General features: G+C 44.7%; 1 protein-coding gene across 2 annotated transcripts in view; it reads right to left on the reverse strand.

Annotated features, from left to right (window-relative positions):
- Nucleotides 1–19703, reverse strand: part of Ano10 (anoctamin 10) — a 173635-nt gene that overhangs the window by 138609 nt on the left and 15323 nt on the right. Inside the window, exon 2 of one of the 2 annotated variants that reach the window (XM_085828211.1) lies at nt 13645–13727. The exons of the other annotated variant lie outside the window; for it this stretch is intronic. The gene's annotated coding sequence lies outside the window, so the exon portion shown is untranslated. The remainder of the gene's footprint in view (nt 1–13644; nt 13728–19703) is intronic. 2 annotated transcript variants of the gene reach the window in all.

Below are 19703 nucleotides of genomic sequence, written 5' to 3' on the forward strand. Positions count from 1 at the left end.
GTGTGTGTGCATGTTTGTAGAGGGGGTGAGATGGTTTTTATATGCTTGGCTCAGGGTGTGGCACTATTTGGATGTGTGACCTTGTTGGAGTGGGTGTGGCCTTGTTGGAATAGGTGTGGACCTGTTGGAGTGGGTGTGACCCTGTTAGAGTAGGTGTGGCCTTGTTGGAGTAGATGTGTCACTGTGGGCATGGGCTTTACGACCCTCATCCTGGCTGCCTGGAAGTCAGTATTCTGCTAGCAGCCTTCAGATGATGTAGAACTCTCAGCCCCTCCTGTACCATGCCTGCCTGGATGTTGCCATGTTCCTGCCTTGATGATAAGGAACTGAACTTTCTACACTTGGTCTTAGCCAAAAGGCGAAGCGATGGAACTAAACTTCTGAATCTGTAAGCCAGTCCCAATTAAATGTTGTCCTAAGAGCAGCCTTGGTCATGGTGTCTGTTCACAGCAGTAAAACCCTAACTAAGACAGTAATTAATGCCCAAGTGATGACCTTGAAGGTCTGTCAGAAACCTAGTGGACGTTAAGAGAATGGAATGGTTTTTAATGGGATTTCATGTTTCCTGAGTTTGGAATTCTATGGTTTTTGATTGATAGATGGTCATGGATGGTTGTCTAAATTCCCCAATCATTCAAGTGAATAGACTCACTGTGTTCAGAGAAATAGCCATGATGTTTTCTGAGATGCAATAAAAGTCCTGCTATTGTCAGTCTTAGCAGCAGGAAGGTGGGAATGGCTGGAACCACCCAGAATCCATCTTGGGCCTTGTAGATTGGAGAACAAACATTTACTTACAAAACATAACCAAAAGCATACTATTTTAATGGTAGTTGAAATCAGTTAGTGATTAAAATTAAGGATGGCTATAAATTGCATACTAAAATACTGTTCTTTAAAAAAAACAAAATCCTTTTTCTATTTATTTGTACATGAGTGCCCGTGTCTGTGTGCCACATCAGGACAAGTGGCTCAGAATACAGAGGAGTACATTGGATCCCCTGACGCTGGAGTTATAGGTGGTTGTGAGCCATACAATGTGAGGGCTGCAAACTGAACTCAGATCTCTGCGAGAGCAGTGAGCTATTAGCCACTAAGCCATCTCTCCAGCACCCTCTTCCTCCAAATACTGTTCTTTTCATCAAGGAGTCCCAAGTTGAGCTCACCTGGTCTGCAGGGCTCCTGTCCTACCTCTCATAGTCTCTCTTGCTGCTCTTGTCCTACTGTAAGCACCTCTCATAGTCTCTCTTGCTGCTCCTGTCCTACCATAGGCACCTCTCATAGTCTCTCTTGCTGCTCCTGTTACTGTCAGACTGCTGCCCTACTTGGAGAAGATTTCACATCACTGTTTACAGAGGCAGAAAATCAAGTCTCACGCGTCTGTTTGGCAGTTGAAGAACTACAATCCAAAAAAGGTGACAGGACTTGCCCTAAATTTATATAGCAAGCCAGTCACACGTGACAGCCGTGCTTCCCTGTTCCAGGGCAGAAGCCTTTGTGTAAAGTTCTGTGCCACTCCAAAGCCAATACAAAGCTTTCTACCACCACAGCCAGAGAAATGAAAGGAAAAAAAAAAAGTACGGAGATGATATTTTTGATAAAGCATTCAACTAAAAAGGCTAAAGTACTGCTTGTTGTATTAAAAATAACTCAGAAGGATTCCCAGAAGCCTTTAGCAATCTGCATGTGCCTGGCTTTGCTTGCCTAGATCTCTGCATTTCGGGGCTAAGAGGGTGGCTCAGTGGTTAAGAATGTAAGGGTCTATGATTCGCCAATGACACTCAAATGTATGTAAACACAAAGAGTGTTTTATTCTGTAGAAGTCCAGCATGCTGGGGTTTCCCTATTTGCAAGATAGAGAGACACCCAAATGAGCTTGAAGGCCCAATTTATAGCACATTAGGGGAGTTCCTGGGTAGCTGGGCTTTGTCTTACTCTATCTCTAAGGACATTCCATTGCCGGGGTGTGGGGGCTGGCTGGAAACTGATGATCTACTGGCCTAGCTTCAGGCCAGGTGATAGGGCAGTTTCTGATTCGATGCCTGAAGCCTGGGTTTTTTTAGGCCTAATCTCCTAACTGCCAGTTTGAAGTCTGTCATAGAATCAGCCTAGCCTTCTCAAGAACATTGGCTGCTCTTTCAGAGGACTTGGATTTGATTCTCAGCTCCCACCCGGTAGCTCACAACCCCTATAATTCCAGTTGCAGGGAATCTGATGCCCCTCTTGTGACCTCTGTGGACACTGGGCATGCACGTGCTATGCAGACACACATGCAGGAAATACTCCCATACATATGAGGTAAAAGCAACATTTAATTAAAACTCAAGGACTAGCAACACTGTCCTTCATATTTTCCCATAGTGTTCTCTTGGCTTTGCCTTCACAAGGAAGTATGTGTACAGAAGACTGTGTGCAACTGGGTCTGTGTCCCAGCTCAGGTCACAACAGGCACAGCCCAGGGGCTGATCTGCTTACAGTTCACCCACTTCTACAGGGCAGCTGGACCATAGAAAATCGATCCTAAGTGGCTCAGTTCATGCGGAGAGGCAGGGGCATGTTTCCAATGAGTGAGGAACGTTGCTTCGATGCTTCGGATATTGAGCTCTGGAGTGAGGCGTGCTCCCGGTCAGGGCGGTGTTGTTCTTGTAGGCCCTCCCGGCAGACAGATCCGAGAAAAGCAAAAGGCCTTTTAGAAAGATCGTTCTGTGTAAAATGACTCAGTTCAACTTTCACCTTATGATCGTTTATTTTAACTTTGACTTATTATTATTATTATTATTAACCTTTTCATACATTGTTTTAGGTCAGAAGACAACTTGAGGAGTTGATTCCATGCGGGTGGGTCCCCTCGATTGAACTCAGGTTCTATCTAGTCTTGGCAGCCAGTGTCTTCTCCCACTGAGCCATCCCACCGACCCCCCTCATATTTGCTTTTGGCATTTACTTCTGGGTTTCTAGTTACGTGACATTTCTTCAGATTCTGAATTACACATGTGCCTACTAGGTTAGAACCTTCACACTGTTCTAACAACAGAAATGCCCTGGCTGTCGCTTATCCTTACACCATCCCCACCTGAGGTAATAAGGAGACTTCTGAAGTAATCCCTTTGTTAACTGCTGCTGCCACATTTGAAATGAAGTTAGGCTCATCTGTCCCAATTTGTTTTCCATTTTAGGATTTTATTTTTATCTTTCTAAGTTTTGAATATGTGAAATGTTTACCCAGCGCTAAATTTAAAAACTGTACGAGAAGGTAACCATATTCAGAGAAGTCTCTCTTGGACATCTTCTTCCCTCACGTCTTCCATCTCCTTGGGGAGCTGTTTTTAGTGGAAATACCTAAATGTGCTCTTATCTTACCTTTCTCCCTCTGTGACCTGCTGTAGGCTCACATCTGGAGTCTAGAAATGAGTTCTGGAAATGATATGGTTTACAGACCTTTCCCTGCATGTTTGTAGGACTACCTGTATGCCCCACAGTATGTCTGGTGCCTCACTACGACAAACAGAATTGCCTTACACAACCTTGTGTAAATAACTGGTTATCTGTGTTTTCAGGATAGATTCCTAGAAGTGAAGCGGCTAGGGTCAGAGGCTCACACATCCGTTGTGAGATCTTTCCAGGTCTCTGTATTTCCGCAGGGATTCCGAGAAGGAAAGGTCTACCATCTGATTACTGGAATCATTTCCTTCAGCACGAAGCTCTCCATTTTAAAGAACTCATTGTGTTCCTGCCCCATCTGAGAGATAGTTTGCAAACATTCTTCCTCGTCACTTATATTTTGATTTAGGGCTACTCTGTGTGTTTCGGGTAACTATTATGTTCATAGTTCCCTCTTTTGCTTGTGGGGTTTAAAAGGTTCACCTCATTCTTTGGAACTATGTCTTTTGTTTTAGCCAGACTTGCTGGGAGTCCATTTCTGTGTCAAGTAGAGACTCACTTCATGCATCTCCAGATGGCTTTCCCTGTGTCCCCATGACATTGTTTTGGGACATAAAGGCTAGGGCCAAACAAGTATATCTACCTTTAACATAGAAGAGACTTTCAGGATTAGCCAGCGAATGAAGCAACATTGGGGCTAATAAAGATATTCGAATATAGGCTTAGGCACAGGGTTAAGAGAAAGAGATGTATCGGAAGCAAGTAAGACTCACTCAGAAGTCAGGGCATGAGCTTTTCTGAGAGCCACAGAAAGTGAGACAAATCAGAGTGTAGGGCTGGGGTCTTCATGGGAGCATGGCTCATGGTTTATGGGTTTGGTGTTTTGTTTTTTGTTTTGTTTTGTTTTTGCTGTTTTCTTTCATCACATATACGACTTTTTTGTGGGCTTTGAAGTTACTCTTCTTAAAGCTAAGAAACGTAGAAGCTATCACAGAAAGGTTCTGCTAAGTGGCTGGTATAACCTGGCCCCGTGCTGTCCTTCCTCCACGGGCTCTTCCCTATACAATCCAGACATTCTGGTTCTCTTCTGTACCTGAGGCCTCTCCTATGCAACACTTGTTCCCCCTCTCCCCTCCCCTTCCTCTTCCTCCTTCCTATGTGGCCCAGCTCACTCTGGGCTCTCACAGATGGTCCTGTCTCTGCCTCCGGCTATGCTCTCCCTTTTACTTACAATAAACTCTCCCCTTCAGCATACCTAGGAGCCATCATATCCTTTCCTTTCCTGTTTATTTCTTGTTTTCATCCAGGTTCCTCGGGAACAGTGCACAGCACTATAACCATAAGAACCCAGGATGCAGAAGGGCAGAAATATGTACTGAAAATAAAATGAAGGTAACATCCTTGCCTTGGTACCTCTTTGGGAAGCAATGAGGCTCCACCCAAGGTCTCAAACACCCGGCCTTTAAGCCTGGCTCCTGATATAAAACACCCACCTATGCAAGAACTATAGTTCCGAGTCAGTAGACTTCATAGCAACAGCAATTGTGTTGGGATTCTCCTGTCACTGCTGGCTGTCGAGAGGCTTCAGTCAGGCTCCAGGGTGGAGGACTCTCCCTTCCCATGGGTCTTTGCTTTCTACCCTACTTCACCCGCATCATCGATTACAAAGCTCCTCTTTGTTGGGCTCATGGGACATAAGCACTTGGGAGGGAGGCAAGACATGACAACTCCATGTGACTGTCCAGGACGACTGCTCCACGTGGCCAAGCGTAGGTAGGGTTGAGGGGGATTATTGTAGATATGGGAGAGGACATAGACAGAGGCATCTGGAAGATTCCAGACCAAACGTGGCCTGCAGAATAAACCCAGCCATGGTGGTGGTGGAGGGGCAAGTGGATCAAGAGAGATTCAGGAGTAGAGCCAGCAAGGGACCCAGAGACCTTGAGAAAGCCAAAATAGCTGAGTTGTATAGGGAAGAGAGGTTGGGGGAAGGGGAATAATGTAAGCCTAACACCTGGGAGGGAGAGGGAGCCACAGGTACTGAGGGATGCTGGGAGCACTGGACAGCATCCACTCTGATGTGCTAATAAGCAACTCAATTTCTTTGAAACTTAACCTGTTATGGTCTGACACACCCTCCCCTCCTCCCCTCCTCCCCTCCCCCCACCCCATAGCCATTTTGTTCCATGCCTGCCAGCTATTTCATATTGTTGCCATAACATGCCTGCCAGTCATTGACACAGAGAAGTGACTTGGCTCAGAGCAAGGACGTGCTGACCACACACCCTGTTTTGTTCTGTGTGAGGTTTGCTAATCTTAAGAAACTTCACAAAGCTTTATGTAGGACCCATCAAATCAAAAGTCAATATCAACGGTTACTGCCTAGGATGGCTTGAATCAGCGATGACCACTTCCTGTACCTGGGAATGAACTCATTATGGGTTTTACGGTTTTTTGTTTGTTTGTTTGTTTGTTTGTTTTGTTTTGTTTTTCCTCTGTAAGCTGAGCAATGGGAGCTATTTGGTGTCATAGTTCAGATAAATCTGAGCAATGTCCCTGGTCTGACCAGGATTAAGATGTGTGTTCAATAAACTGCTCTTACTTAGCTGATATCAGTGTTGCTTTGGTTTGTGTGGCAATTCCTGAACCCCAACAAACCCTATTTCATCTTGTGATCCCTGGTGGAGCAGGCTTGCCTAAAGCTTGCAGGCCATCAAGCCTGGCCTAACTGGGTGGCAGTCTATAAGGAGTGACACCTGAGGTATTCCTCTGGCTTCCCTACTCAAGTACACACACACATGCACATCCACACACGTATGTGTACACACACACACACACACACACATGGGTGTGCCCTCTTATCCTTTAGTCATGCACTCTGCCTGCCAGAGTTTGACTCCAACAGTCGTAAGTACACTCTAGTCTGTCAGCACAGCCTGTGGCTCTCCCCACACCATCTTCAAAACGAGACATTTACAGAACAAAGAAAAGGGGGTAGGGAGGTTCTGTTGATAAGGAGAGAGATTACTGATTACTTATCAGTGATATCAGCCTTAGCTATGAGTTCATTTTTTATTGGATTAGCCTACAGGTCACATACTGTGCTCCGCTCCAGGTAATTTATGGGTTGCTTTAGAACTTGAGTTTTCCTTGGAGGAGCCAGGCTGAGCTCCTAGGATATATCGACGACTGCTGTTTTCTACCTTGAGAATAATCCCATCAAAAGCATCTGAGGTCTTCACCGGACATTCTCTGGAGTGAGTCTCTCATGTGTTTGCCACACAGAGGTAACCCCAAGCCCTACATTTCATTCCACCCAGAGCCTGAGTTCTGTGCTGCTCAGGTGTCTTTTCCTCCCTCTCTGCAGGAATAGTGGAAGCTCTGGAAGACATCCTGACCACAGTGCTGAAATCCACACAGCCTCTCCCATCTAAGTTGTGGTTCCCAGCCCAGGCCGTGAGAACTTCAGTTCTACATATCAGATCTGCTTTTCACATTATCAGAGATTGTCTCTGTTATTAAGAGTACAAACCCTCGACATCAAATGAAAATAAATTAAAATTAAATTCTCCTTTATTAAGACTCTCTTAGATGAATAAAAACTCAGAGACTTGATCAATAGCAGGCCTGCTTTATAATAAACACTGAGGAATCATCAGCCCGACTGTAAGCAGCACTGTCTGTGAGCCTGAATCCAGATGAAGAAGTACAAAGCAAAGCAAAGGTGAATCCACTTGGACATACGACACAGTATGAACCTATGTTTAGCTTTTAACTATTCTTCTCCAAATTGTGGTGATTTTGATAGACATGGCCCCATAAGTTCGTATATGTGAGTGCTTAGTCATTAGGAAGTGGTGCTACTTGGTAAGGATTAGGAGGTGTGGCCTTGTTGGAGGAGTGTGTCAGTAAGGGTTGAAGTTTCAAAAGCCCATGTTAGGCCCAGTTCTGTCTCTTGGACTGTGGATCAGGATGTAGCTCTCAGCTCCTGCTTCACACGATGTGTGCTGCCATGATCATGGGGTAAACCTCGGAAACTGTAAGCAGGCCCCCAATCGAATATTCTTTAATAGAAGTTGCCTTGGTCATGTGTCTCTTCACAGCAATAGAACAGTGAGTAAGACACTGATCTAAAAAGGTTTAAAATATATTTGAAGACTGGAAGGACGGCTCAGGGTTAAGAGCACTGCTGCTTTTGCAGAGGACTCGGGTTCAGTTCCCATCCCTCACAAGGTGGTTCACAGCTGTCTGTAACTCCAGTTCTGGAGGATCTGACACCCTCTTTTGGCCTCGGGGGGGGGGCACCAGGCATGCTCAGGGTGCACAGACATTGCTCAGGGTGACACCATCTGCTGAGCAGCTCACCTGCTTACCGTGTTGCACAACCTTCCAACACTATGGGGCCAAAACAAACCTAAGCCTCTGTAAGGATCTGGGGTGACTTTAAAAATAGCATCACAAGGCTCTCCTCCACATGGATAAACATGATCCTGGGACTCACACCTCCCACTCTAGGGCTGAGAATGTCACAAGACTGTGTGTGTGTGGGGGGCGGTGCACAGCACTCCCCAGGTAGGACAGAACCTGGGTGGGTGGGGTGGGGAGGAGGGTAGGGGAGGAGGGCACAGCGTTCCCCAGTTACAATTGGAACTTGGGTGGGTGGAGGTGGGGAGGCACTGAAACATATTGTGATATGGAGGAAATACTTGGCTGAAAAGGAGCACTTGAAAAACCCAGGAAACCCACAAAGGTACTTGAGAATGATCAAAGATACCAAGTCTGGTATCTGTCTGGTATCACTGTCCTTTATCAGTGATCAGAAAAGAGAACTCGACAGTAAGAAATCAAACCTTAAAGAGGACACATGTCAACTTGACAGGGGTGGGATAAAACCGTGAAGAATCCCCTTGGTAGATGTTTAAAGCAACTGATTTGACAGCAAGACTATCCTCAGCAGGCATCGGGTGGGGGTTAGAAGGGAGCTTCAGGAAGAGTTCACACCCAGAACTGCATCACCGGACTGGTCTTCTCCTGGTTTGAAGCTGTTTTGAGCGTCCCCAGCAGCAAGGGCTCAGCTTATCCCGAGCCAGCTGCTGGCTCCCATCTAGCCTGGCTTCTTTCCTTTGCTGCGAGAGGTTGTGTGCTGTCTTAGCCTTAATGCAATGAATGCGTGAGCAACTTAGAGTCTTTGAAAGAAGCCACCAACCCGACATGCTGTTCATCAAGTCTCCAGGAGCATGGTGGCTGTTTCTTTTAACAGTTTTATCAGGAATAACAAAGTGCTTCCCGCATTCTTCCCTGCCCCTTGGATGTGCCAACAAGCACACATTCTCTCCATTACCTGCTGTTTCCCAGCAACTGTACTTAAAAGAGGGCAGTCACACTTGAAGTGATAGATGACAAGTCAGATTAAATTTGGGGGGAAATCACAATTCATGACATCTTTCAAGAGTTCACTCATCCTGCCCAACCTGGGTGGACAGATAAAGTTCACCGAGTGATGGGGCTTTAATACCGCCCAGAGGAAGCCCCAGGGGAAGTGACTTATTAGGCAAGTAAGCTCATGCAAAGTCGAGGCACCAGGACACGTCCCCAGATCCCCTAAGAAGAGTATATGTATGTAGCATGTGCACAGCCCACACCACACTGAAAGGGACGTGGTACGTGTGGCACATGCAGTCGATTCAGCCTTCTAAAAGATGGGGACAAAATGTTTTAGACAAGAGGTTTCTTTTGCCTGTATCCAAGCAGTGGAAATGCAGGGGTGAGTGATAGCCCGGGGTGGGGGTGGGGGTGGGGGTGGGGGTGGGGGTAGGTGGATGCTGAAATCCATAGGAAGACATCCCTTCCTCTGAGCAAACAGACTTCCTGAAGGCTCAGCCCGCTGGGCTGCACAAATGAAACACATTACAAAGGTCTCTCCTCCAGCTGTTCTATATGAATCTCCTGCCTGGCACTTAGTAACACCCAGGGAAGACTGCATCTCAAACCCAGTGTCCTGCTGGACTTAAGTCGATTCCTCCAGGGCACAGCCTCAGGCTGAGCTGCAGAGCTTCCCATCTTTATCCTTGGCTCCTCAGGAGTTGAGAGGGAGCTGGAGCAAGGGTAGCTGTGAAGGTTTGTTTATGCTGAGCCCAGGGAGTGGCACTATTAGGAGGTGTGGCCTTGTGTCACTGTGAGCATGGGCTTAAGACCCTCCTCATCCTAGCTGCCTGAAAGTCAGTCTTCCACTAGCAGCCTTCAGATGAAGATGTAGAACTCTCAGCTTGGCCTGCATCATGCCTGCCTGGATGCTGCCATGCTCCCACCTTGATAATGGACTGAACCTCTGAACCTGTAAGCCAGCCCCAAATAAATGTTGTCCTTTATAAGACTTGCCTTGGTCATGGTGTTTGTTCACAGCAGTAAAACCCTAAGACAGTGGGTGGCCTGCCTTCAGTGTTCCTTTTAAAGGTCTAAATTAAGGCAAGATGCCCTACTTCATTGAGTCAGGAGGTTTGACTGAGAGGCCAAATCTATTCCATCTTGGAACCAGCCTCCATCTTAAAAAAAAAAGAGAAAGACCTGAGAACTTGGCCCACAGCTGGGCCCAAGCTACACCCAAGTACCAGGAAGGCCTCTGCAGTTTGTCCTTGGCCAGAGTTACCCTCTAGCTACTTTCTAGCAACAGTTAATCAAAGATTAGTCTGACCATTTCAGATGTATTTTCAGACCTTTCATGATTGTATGAAGTCTTGCTTTAGAGCATCCACCTGTTGACTTACAATAGACATTCAGTTAGATGTTTGCCAGGCTAGATCCATCACACACACACACACACACTTCCATTTCCTATAAAACCGTGTCCAGATGAGAGTTTGGGGCTGCTTCACCAAACCGTCCTGTGAGCCAGTGGTGAGTGAGCCCAAACTCAAGTTTTTAATCAAGAGACCCTAATGTGATTACATCAGAAATGGCTCCTTGGTGGTCTTTTGGGGTTCACGCACGCTTCCTGGCACAACGGACAATACAAGATGGCTATAACCTCAAACTGATCTGCAGATTTGGTGGAATACATGTCGAATTCCAGCTGCCTATGCTGCAGAAACTGAGGAACAGATCGTAACGTTCCCATCAGGGGGCAGGATTCTGGAGAGCCACCTTCCTTTCTCACTGAGTCTGTTGTACCTCTGTATACGATAAGGTCTGGTGATTTGATTCATGCACACCATGTATAATTACTAACCCAGGGGACCCAGCCCTTCCACCTGCTTAGACAGCAATCATTATGTGTTGGAAATTTTGGACATTTCCTTGTCACTTTGAAATATATCACAGATCATTTGAACCAAGTTTACTCTGCTGTGCTACAGAAAAAAAACAGGAACACTTCCTCCCCTGGGGTCTTATGGCTCATTATTGAGTCCCCTCTACCCCTCATTGCCCTTCTAGAAGCTGGTCACCACCATTCCGTTCAGTTCTGAGATGAACACTTTCCACAAGTGAGTGAGAAAATAGGTACTTACCAATCTGGGTCTAGTTTGTTCAACTTAACCTTTAGCTCCATCCATGTTGCTGCCCCTAACAGGATTTCATTCTTTGTTACAGATGAGTAATATTTCATTGTGTGTATGAACCACACTTTAATTGTTCATCTGCTGGTAGGCATATAGGCCGATTCTATGTGTTGGCTGTTGTGATATGTTGCAATAAACATGTATCACACAGGTATACTTAATATAATGATATATTCCCACTGGTATAACAGCTGGATCACATGGTAATTCTAAAAGGATTCTCTAAGCTGTTTTCCATCACAGATGGACCAGTTTAAAGTCCCATCAACAGGACAAAGGGGTGCTTATCTCTGCATCATAACCAGCACAAAACAGCCAACTATATTTAAAAAGAAAATCAAAGGGTAAGTTGAAGTGGAGACTTAAGGGTTCTTCAGAAAGTCGGTTGGATGGCGTTTTGCTGGGGCAGATATGTGAATGAACATTTAGCTGAAGCTGACACAGGTGAAAGGATATTCTGCTAAAGCAAGCATTCTTTGCTAACAACATGCATGTATCGGTCCATCTTACATTGCATAGTTGAGCTGCATTTGTTAGGACTCCATTGAGAGAAACGTACCAAAAACTTCTGGTGGTGTGCTGTAGTTTTTTGTCACTTCCTTGGACTCATTGGGCTGATTGGCAGAATGATGTCAGCTGAGAGACAAACTTGCTGAGACAGATGCACATGCTGAGGCAAGACCGGTGGAGGACACATGATGTTTGGAGGGTACAAATAGAACTCACTGGACAGTGACAGAAACTGAGCTTGGCTTGCTTATAGAGCTAGCTGTGTAACACTTGTGGGTTTTGATTCTTTGTTGATCTTTGCTTCCTCGAGAGAGGCATAGCTGAGAACTTCTCCTGGTGTCCCTCAGGGTCCCTCCTGCTCACTTGAGCCAAGATGAGGCCTGGCTGTCTCTGCTAGGTGGTGCCACTGCTGCTACTGATTCACATTTGCTATCCTAACTATACTGAACTGAACTGCTGGTGCATCCATGAAGTGTTTGCGAGTGGATCGAGCTGCCACTGCTAACCTGTGAACTGAACTGCCAATATCCAGACAACACAGATGGAAGTAGCTCCAAAGAACCATTCTAAACAGATCTACTTCTGCTATATCCTTTCTTTCCCACAACCTCTGGTGGGTGGTGGGCTAAAAGGGAGGTTACAGAGTTTAAGAACCTCATTAAAAGTAGATTTTGAAATAAAGTTACAGTAGATGGTTCACAGTTGCTGATTTCTGACTTTATGTAGCAGACAGTGACGAGGCATACATACAGAGAAGGAGAATAGAAGTGAGGATCCAGAAAAATCCTGAAAACTTGGAAGCATCTGACGTTCAACAAGAACACCCACATGATTTAATAAAGGAAAGTAGGCTTTTCAGCAAGTGATATTCAAACTAGATATTCATAAACAAAAGGATAAAATTGGACCACCCCCAAGCATTATATATATACATATATATATACATATATACATATATATATATATATATATATATATATATATATATATATACACATTTGGGGTATATATATATATACCCCAAATGAATCATAGACTTGAATGTATCATTCGGCAAGATGAATTGTTCTAATTACCATTCACTGTCAACTTGACACAGCTCAGAATCACCTGAAAAACTTAATCAGGTTTGTCTGTGGGCGTGTCTATGAGGGGTTGTTGTGATAGTTGATGTAAGAGGGTCCAGTCCTCTGTGGGCAGCACTATTCCCTAAGCAAGTAGCCCTGGCCTATATAAGGAAGCTCAGGCACAGCATGAGCCTGATCTGGTCAGTGAGCAAGGCACCAAGCAGCATTCTTCTGTGGCTTCCTTCTTTGTACTTTGGCTGTGAGTTTCCTAGTCAAAGAAAATGCTGTGTGAAATAGCAAGCAGACCTGACTTTAGGTTCTTGCCTTGCCTTGATTTAATATTGGACTGTGACCTGGAAGTATAAGCCAAATAAACTTATCCCTTAAGTTTTTGTTATTTGTTTGTTTGTTTGTTTGTTTATCATAGCAACGGAACAAAAAAGTATTCTAGGGTAGTGTTTTTCAACCTTCCTAATGCGGTGACTGTTTAATACAGTTCCTTATGTTGTGGTGACCCCAACCATAAAATTATTTTCATTGCTACTTCATAGCTGTAATTTTGCTGGTTATGAATCATAATGTAAATATCTATGTTTTCCAATGGTCTTAAGCAACTCCTGTGTAGTGGATGGTGTTCTCTTGAAGGAACCCTGCTCCCAACTGGATTTGATTGGCAATATAAAGAATTGCCATACAGCCAATGGGAGACAGGGGCCAGGACCCGTAGGTTGTCCTGGCTAAGATGCCGGAGAGAAAGGGAGAATCGCTATGACCCAGAAAAGACAGACAGAACAGATTAGAGCTACAAAGTGGAGATCATCCAAAATGTAGTTGTAAAGGGAATGTGGTCCCCAGAAGGGCTGCCCAGAAGGGCAGCAAAGACCAATGGTCTTCACAGAAGATACAGGGGAGCAAAGTTAAAAGCTGATTTAAAAGGTGTTGAACCAGGCATACGGGAGTGAAGCACAGCTAGCTGTGGGAGGCTTAGAAGTGCCCAGACACTGAGCTAGTAGGGCATGTTTAAAAAAAGCTTGTGTGTGTGTGTTTTCATAAGCAGATCCAAAGATAGCTCCTGGGCGGGTAAGCACGTGCAACCCACGAGGAGCCAAAGGGATGTAGCAAAAACTCACCGCTGCACTCCTGTGAAAGGGTCACTTGACCCTTCTCCCCAGATTGGTTGTGATCCATGGGTTGTGAACCACTGCTCTTGGGCCTAGAAATAAAAATATATATTCTAGGGTTGGATTACCAGCAGCAGCAACAACACATACAGATCTAAAACTGAGCTGAAGTTAACATTTATGCAACTCCATGGATAAACAATACCACTGTGTATAGTACATTATGGGGAGGTTTTGTGGTTTGTAAATCATAACTCAATAAATCTTAGAAGGGATTTAAGGGTTTTCATTAGCTCCTAGAAGAAAGAACAGTTGAATATTTATATTATCTAGTGTCAAAGGCTTTTTTCTAACCAAGTCACTACAGGAAAAAAGTGTTACGAAAAGTATCAGGAAAGTTGGTTATAAAGTATGCCTATAATTTCCAGATCAAAAATATCACTTAAAGAGACCTGCAATACCTATGAAAGACCTTTCACAATATTGCCTTAGCTCATCTTCCATTGCTTCAAAAAAATATGTGACTGGATAAGTTAGGGAAGAAAGAGGTCCATTTTGGCCTACAGTTCTTAGTCTAAAAGCCTTGAGTCAGCCTTTATTCAGCCTCAAGAGAAAGCACCTTCATTTAAACTAGACTGACAGGGATATTTCTGGAATGTGTTAACCGCATACCAGATTTTCATATTCCTTCCACCTCCTGCAAAAGCAAACAAATGTAAAAAATCCCGACAGGGTACAAGTCTCCTCCAGTACCTGTGGCTCCTCCCAGGATGTCTCACCCCCAACCCCTACCCTAAACCTCTCCCTTCCAGGGGCTAGGCTTCTGCTCCCCCCGACCCCATCTAATCCCTATATAACTCAGCCATTTTGGCTATAAAAACCTCTACTTCTCTGGCCTAGGCTGTCTCTCTTGGTCAGCAGCTCCTTTCTTACCCTCCTTCCTCTTCATTCCTCTCATGGTCTGGTTTAGACTACCAGACATGCTCAGCCTGGACGCTTCCCCCTGCTTGCTTTCTCCCTTTTATCTACAATAAAAGTCTCCAGACTTTAGGAATGGTCAGATCCTCCTTTTATTTCATTTTCTATTCTCATCTGGGTACAAATAGGAAATGGCTTCAGTTTTCTTCCTCTGTTTTAAAATGTTTAAATCCTTCCTCGGCGCTGGGCATCTCAGCAGGCACCACAGATGATGGAGCGCCTGTGAGCTTAAGTTGAAAAATGTTCCACATTTTAATTCTGCTGACCTCTACCCAAATGGTAACACTTTATCAGGAGACGAGATGGAGGGATAAGACTCATGCTGTATCCAATGTGGATGCTGTCAGTGAATGGAAAACAGAATAAAAAGGGAAAGGATATGACTGGTCCTGGGCTTCAACACCAGATGAATAGAAAAGGAGGAGGAGGAAGGAGAGGAAGAAGAAGGAAGAAGAAGAGGAGGAGAGAGAGAAGAGAAGAAGAAAAGACAAAGACAAAGACGAAGAAGAAAGGTGGTGGTGGTGGTGGTAAGAAAAAAAAAAAAGGAAAGAACATGACTATTCCTAGTTATGGTGGAGGAGAGGTTTTATTGTAAATAAAAGGGAGAGCACAGCCAGAGGCAGAGTGGACATGACCAGCTAAGCTGGGCTGAGTAAGGAGAGGGGGAGGGGCGATCCAGACCAAGAGATTAGGAAGGTAAAGAGTAGAGAAAAGGGCCAGATAACCAACATGATTGGATTATACAGGGAAGAGCAGTCCAATACCTGGGCTGGAAAAGTTTAGGGTAGGGGGCAGGATGTGCCAGCCAGGAGGACCCTGTAACAGGGACTGAGGGATGCTGGGAGAACCTGGCAGCCAGGTCCACTTTGGTATGTTAAGTATGCCCCTCACATAGCCTTTTGTCCCAGGTTTGACACCTAATAGTCTGGTGTTAGGTTAATGTTGTCCAAGTTTGGGATTTTTCATTCCACAATTACATGTGATTTTAGTGTTGGCTATTTCTTGTTGAGATGAGGCCCCACACAATCCAGGCTGGCCTGAAACTCATGAAGTAGTAGGGGATGGCTGTGAGTGCCCTATCTATCCCCTCTCTGCCTCCACTCCTTGAGTGTTGGGATGATAGGCATGCCCCCACTGTGCCAAGCTCGCAGCGCTGGGTAGGAATTTGTTTGGGAATGAGAATCACACATGACAGTAAGGATATGAATGTGGGTTTAAGAAGTTTACATGTTAAGGAAGGCTCATATTTAAAATACCACCATATTTCTGTCATACATTTAGGCACTTGAATTTAAACCCTGATTTGTATGCCTCCCAAAGTGCAAACTTTGGCTTTGGAATTCAAGCCATATTTCAAACATTAAAGATCATGCAAAAGAGAACATTTAATGTCTCTCCACTTCTCTCCCCTTGAATAAAAGCTAAACGGCTGAGATGATTTCAGAAAGAGGAGAAGGGAGCTGTACTGTGGTGAGCATCTGGCAGCTCCATCTATGTCTAAGAGCTGAACTGGCTAAACCTGTATCAGTTTTCTGAAAACTGTTGAAATGGCTAAAATTACATATATGTGACCTGATTCTTTGTAAAACTCAGTTTGCTTGTGTGCACATGCACGTGTATTTGCACATGCATGCAAACTGAATGTATTTGTGGTGGTGGTAGTTGAAGGTGTGTCTGGGCTGAGAATTGCCTTCCTATTGTTCAGGCTCCTGATTGCTGGAATTGCAAATGTAAATAATGACAGCTAGCATGTTGTTTTTTTTTTTTTTTTTTTTTTTTTTTTTTCCGAGACAGGGTTTCTCTGTATAGCCTTTGGCTGTCCTGGAACTCACTCTGTAGACCAGGCTGGCCTCGAATTCAGAAATCCCCCTATATCCGCCTCTCAAGTGCTGGGATTAAAGGCATGCACCACCACTGCCCGGCTAGCTAGCTTGTTTTTATTGCTGTTGCTGTTATAGATTTATTTTCTTTTTCTTTTTTTTTTTTTTTTTTTTGGTTTTTTTCGAGACAGGGTTTCTCTGTGTAGCCCTGGCTGTCCTGGCACTCACTTTGTAGACCAGGCTGGCCTCGAACTCAGAAATCCGCCTGCCTCTGCCTCCGAAGTGCTGGGATTAAAGGCGTGTGCCACCACGCCCGGCTAGAATCACATATGTGTGTGTATGTTTGTAAGTGGATAAGTGCAAGTGTGGGTGCTTGCAGAGGCTGGAGCTATCAGATGCCCTGGACCTGGAGTTGCAAAGCAATTATGATCTGACATAGGTGTTATAAGTCAGGTCCTCTAAAGAGCCTTATGCATTCTTAACTACAGAGCTCCCCAACCCCTCTTGTTTTCAAACACACACACACACACACACACACACACACACACTTGCTATATAGCTCAGGCTAACCCAGGACTTGCTCTGCATCTCAGGCAGGTCTCACACTTACAGTCCTTCTGCCTCAGTCTTCTGAGGGGCTGGAGTTGCAGGTGTACAGATGCAGGAAATCATGAAGTTGGTCTGATCTAATTCATGATTCCCTACATCTGTACACACCCACACACAAACACACCTTGAACACATAGGGTTACACTATTTAGCTCTGGCTGGCCTAGAACTTGCTATGTAGACCAGGCTGGCATTAAACTCACAGACACCCATCTAACTGTGCCTCCTGAGTGCTGGGATTAAAGGGATGCACCACAACACCACACCCTTTCCCCCCTTTTATTCAATGTGAGACCCTTGTCCAAGAAACAGTGCTCTTTACATTCAGGGAAGGTCTTCTCTGTCAAACCACTCCGAAAACAGAATGACCTGGACTCTAAATCCAGTCAGGTTGGCAAGCAGAGGCAAACAGGAAGTTCTTACATAACCTGTCCCTCATTTGTGCTACCACAGCACTGCTGATGCCCGAGAGTGCAGGGAAGATTGGGAGTGGCTGAGAGGCTTGCTGGCTCTTTCTGAAGTCTATGTGTTACCTGAAGATTCACTTTGGTCCTATACATTCGATCTGCAGAATCATACAGAATGGTTTTGCTGCCTTAAAAAATGGTCTGTGGGATGTTGACTGGAGACTGAGAAGTCACCTCCATTTTTCCTCAGAACCAGTCTATAATAAATTCCCAGGTTTGCAGTGTGGCAGCACTAGATTTGGCTTCCCAGAATCCTCATGGTGGTTCGTAACCATCTATAACTCTTGTTCCTTGGGATCCATCACCCTCTTCAAGCCTCAACTGGCAATGCATGCGTGTGGTACACAGACACACACTCAGGCAAAACACTCACATAAACAAAACTATATATATATATATATATATATATATATATATATATATATATATACACACACACACACATATAATAAAAAGACTTCAGATTGTGACTTCTGTTTAATATGAAGGGTGAGAAGCTGTCTTCACACTGTGTAATAAAGGGTGAGTCAGGCCCTATCTATCTATCTATCTATCTATCTATCGAGAACATGCCACTGTAAAGGGGATATAAAGCAGCAGAGAGTGAAGAGAAACAGAAGAACATAGTAAAAGAAGGATTGCTCCAAGGATGACTCAGAGGCAGTGTCATCTGTGTGGGAATCTTTTGTTTAAAACCTAGCTACCCTGAGGGCCTACGAGCAGGAACAGTCACAGATGGCAGGCAGCCTTCACACATCCCCTGGGGAGAGCCAGTTGCAGGAGGGCAGTACACCGTGGCAGCAGGCTCTGCTCAAGCAGTGACATAGGCAGAGGTGGCTTGAGGTTGATTTCATCACTTGAGAATAGCTTTGGACTTTGATCCATGAGCTGAGATCGGCTGATGTACTTACTGGAGTTGCCTGTCTGTCCTCAAGTTCACTGCTATGGAGACCCAAAGCTCCCAAGATCCAGAGGATACTTGGTTTGCTCAACTGTGTCCCTCCCTCCAACAGGGTGTTTAATGTTCAGCGGGCTCAGACAGATCTCAACCCAGTGGTTGCTTCTCCTTCTCCCAGGCCTGCCCACCTTCAAGTTAGAATATTAGCAACCGTGGATATACAAATGGGAGGATCTTGGAAGGGTAGGAGGATCTGCCAGCCCCTAATGCTGACTGGCAATGGTCCCTCACACTCAAAGTGGAGAAACTACTAAAATGAGGGCGGCTCTGGAGGATAACTGATGCTCTTTCAGCCCGGGCTCAGCAGCAGCACAGACTGTAAGACAGACAAATCCAGGACTTCAAATGAGGTCCCACACATCCACATAGCAGGACCCAATTGTATTATTTTCCAAAAACCAAATTTCATCAGTTCACTGTTGTTTTTGGTGGTAGTGGCGGTGGCGGTGCGGCGGCGGTGGTGGCGTGTGTTGTGCCAGCATGTGGGCATGTGCATATCATGGTTCACATGAGTGTGGTGGTTGGTCAGGCACCAACTTTCAGGAGTCAGTTTTCTCCTTCTACCATGGGTTCCAAGGGTAGAACTCAGATATAATAACTCTGGTTTTCCTATCTGAGAGGTCTTAGGGACTGAGCTAATAGTCCTGATACCTAAGAAAAATTCCCAAGTAGACCCGAAATGGATATCAAGCCAACAAATGCACAGACACATAAGAAAATGGGTATGGGACATGTGCCTTTAATGTCAGCACTTGGGAGGTAGAAGAGGCAGATCCCTGTGAGTTTGAGACCAGCCAGATCATCAGAGTAAGCTCTAGGACAACTAGGACTAAATTGAGAAACCCTGTCCCAAAAACCAACAAGAAAAAAGAATAAAAAAAAAAAAAAAAAAAGAAAAGGAAATATCAAGGAAGCATGACTTTAGTTTTAAATAATAGTAATAATTTTAATTTATAATATTTTAAAACTTTGAATTAATAATATTAATTAATAATAGTTTAAACTTCTAATTTATATTAATAATTTTAAGTTCTAAATTTCTAAGTTCAAAACACTGAGATGGATAAGATGCCAGAAGAGCAATTTAAAATTTTATTTGTAAAACTATCAATGCTTTCAAGGAGGATACAAATAAGAATACAAATGAAGTAAGTAAAATCAACTCAGGACACGAAGACAGTCTAAAACATGAATAAGAAAGTCAGTAAGAAGCCGGGCATGGTGGTGCACTCCTTT

This window comes from Mus caroli, unplaced genomic scaffold, assembly GCF_978045245.1.
Source record: "Mus caroli unplaced genomic scaffold, Mus_caroli_1 scaffold_11, whole genome shotgun sequence".
Taxonomy (NCBI): Eukaryota; Metazoa; Chordata; class Mammalia; order Rodentia; family Muridae; genus Mus; species Mus caroli.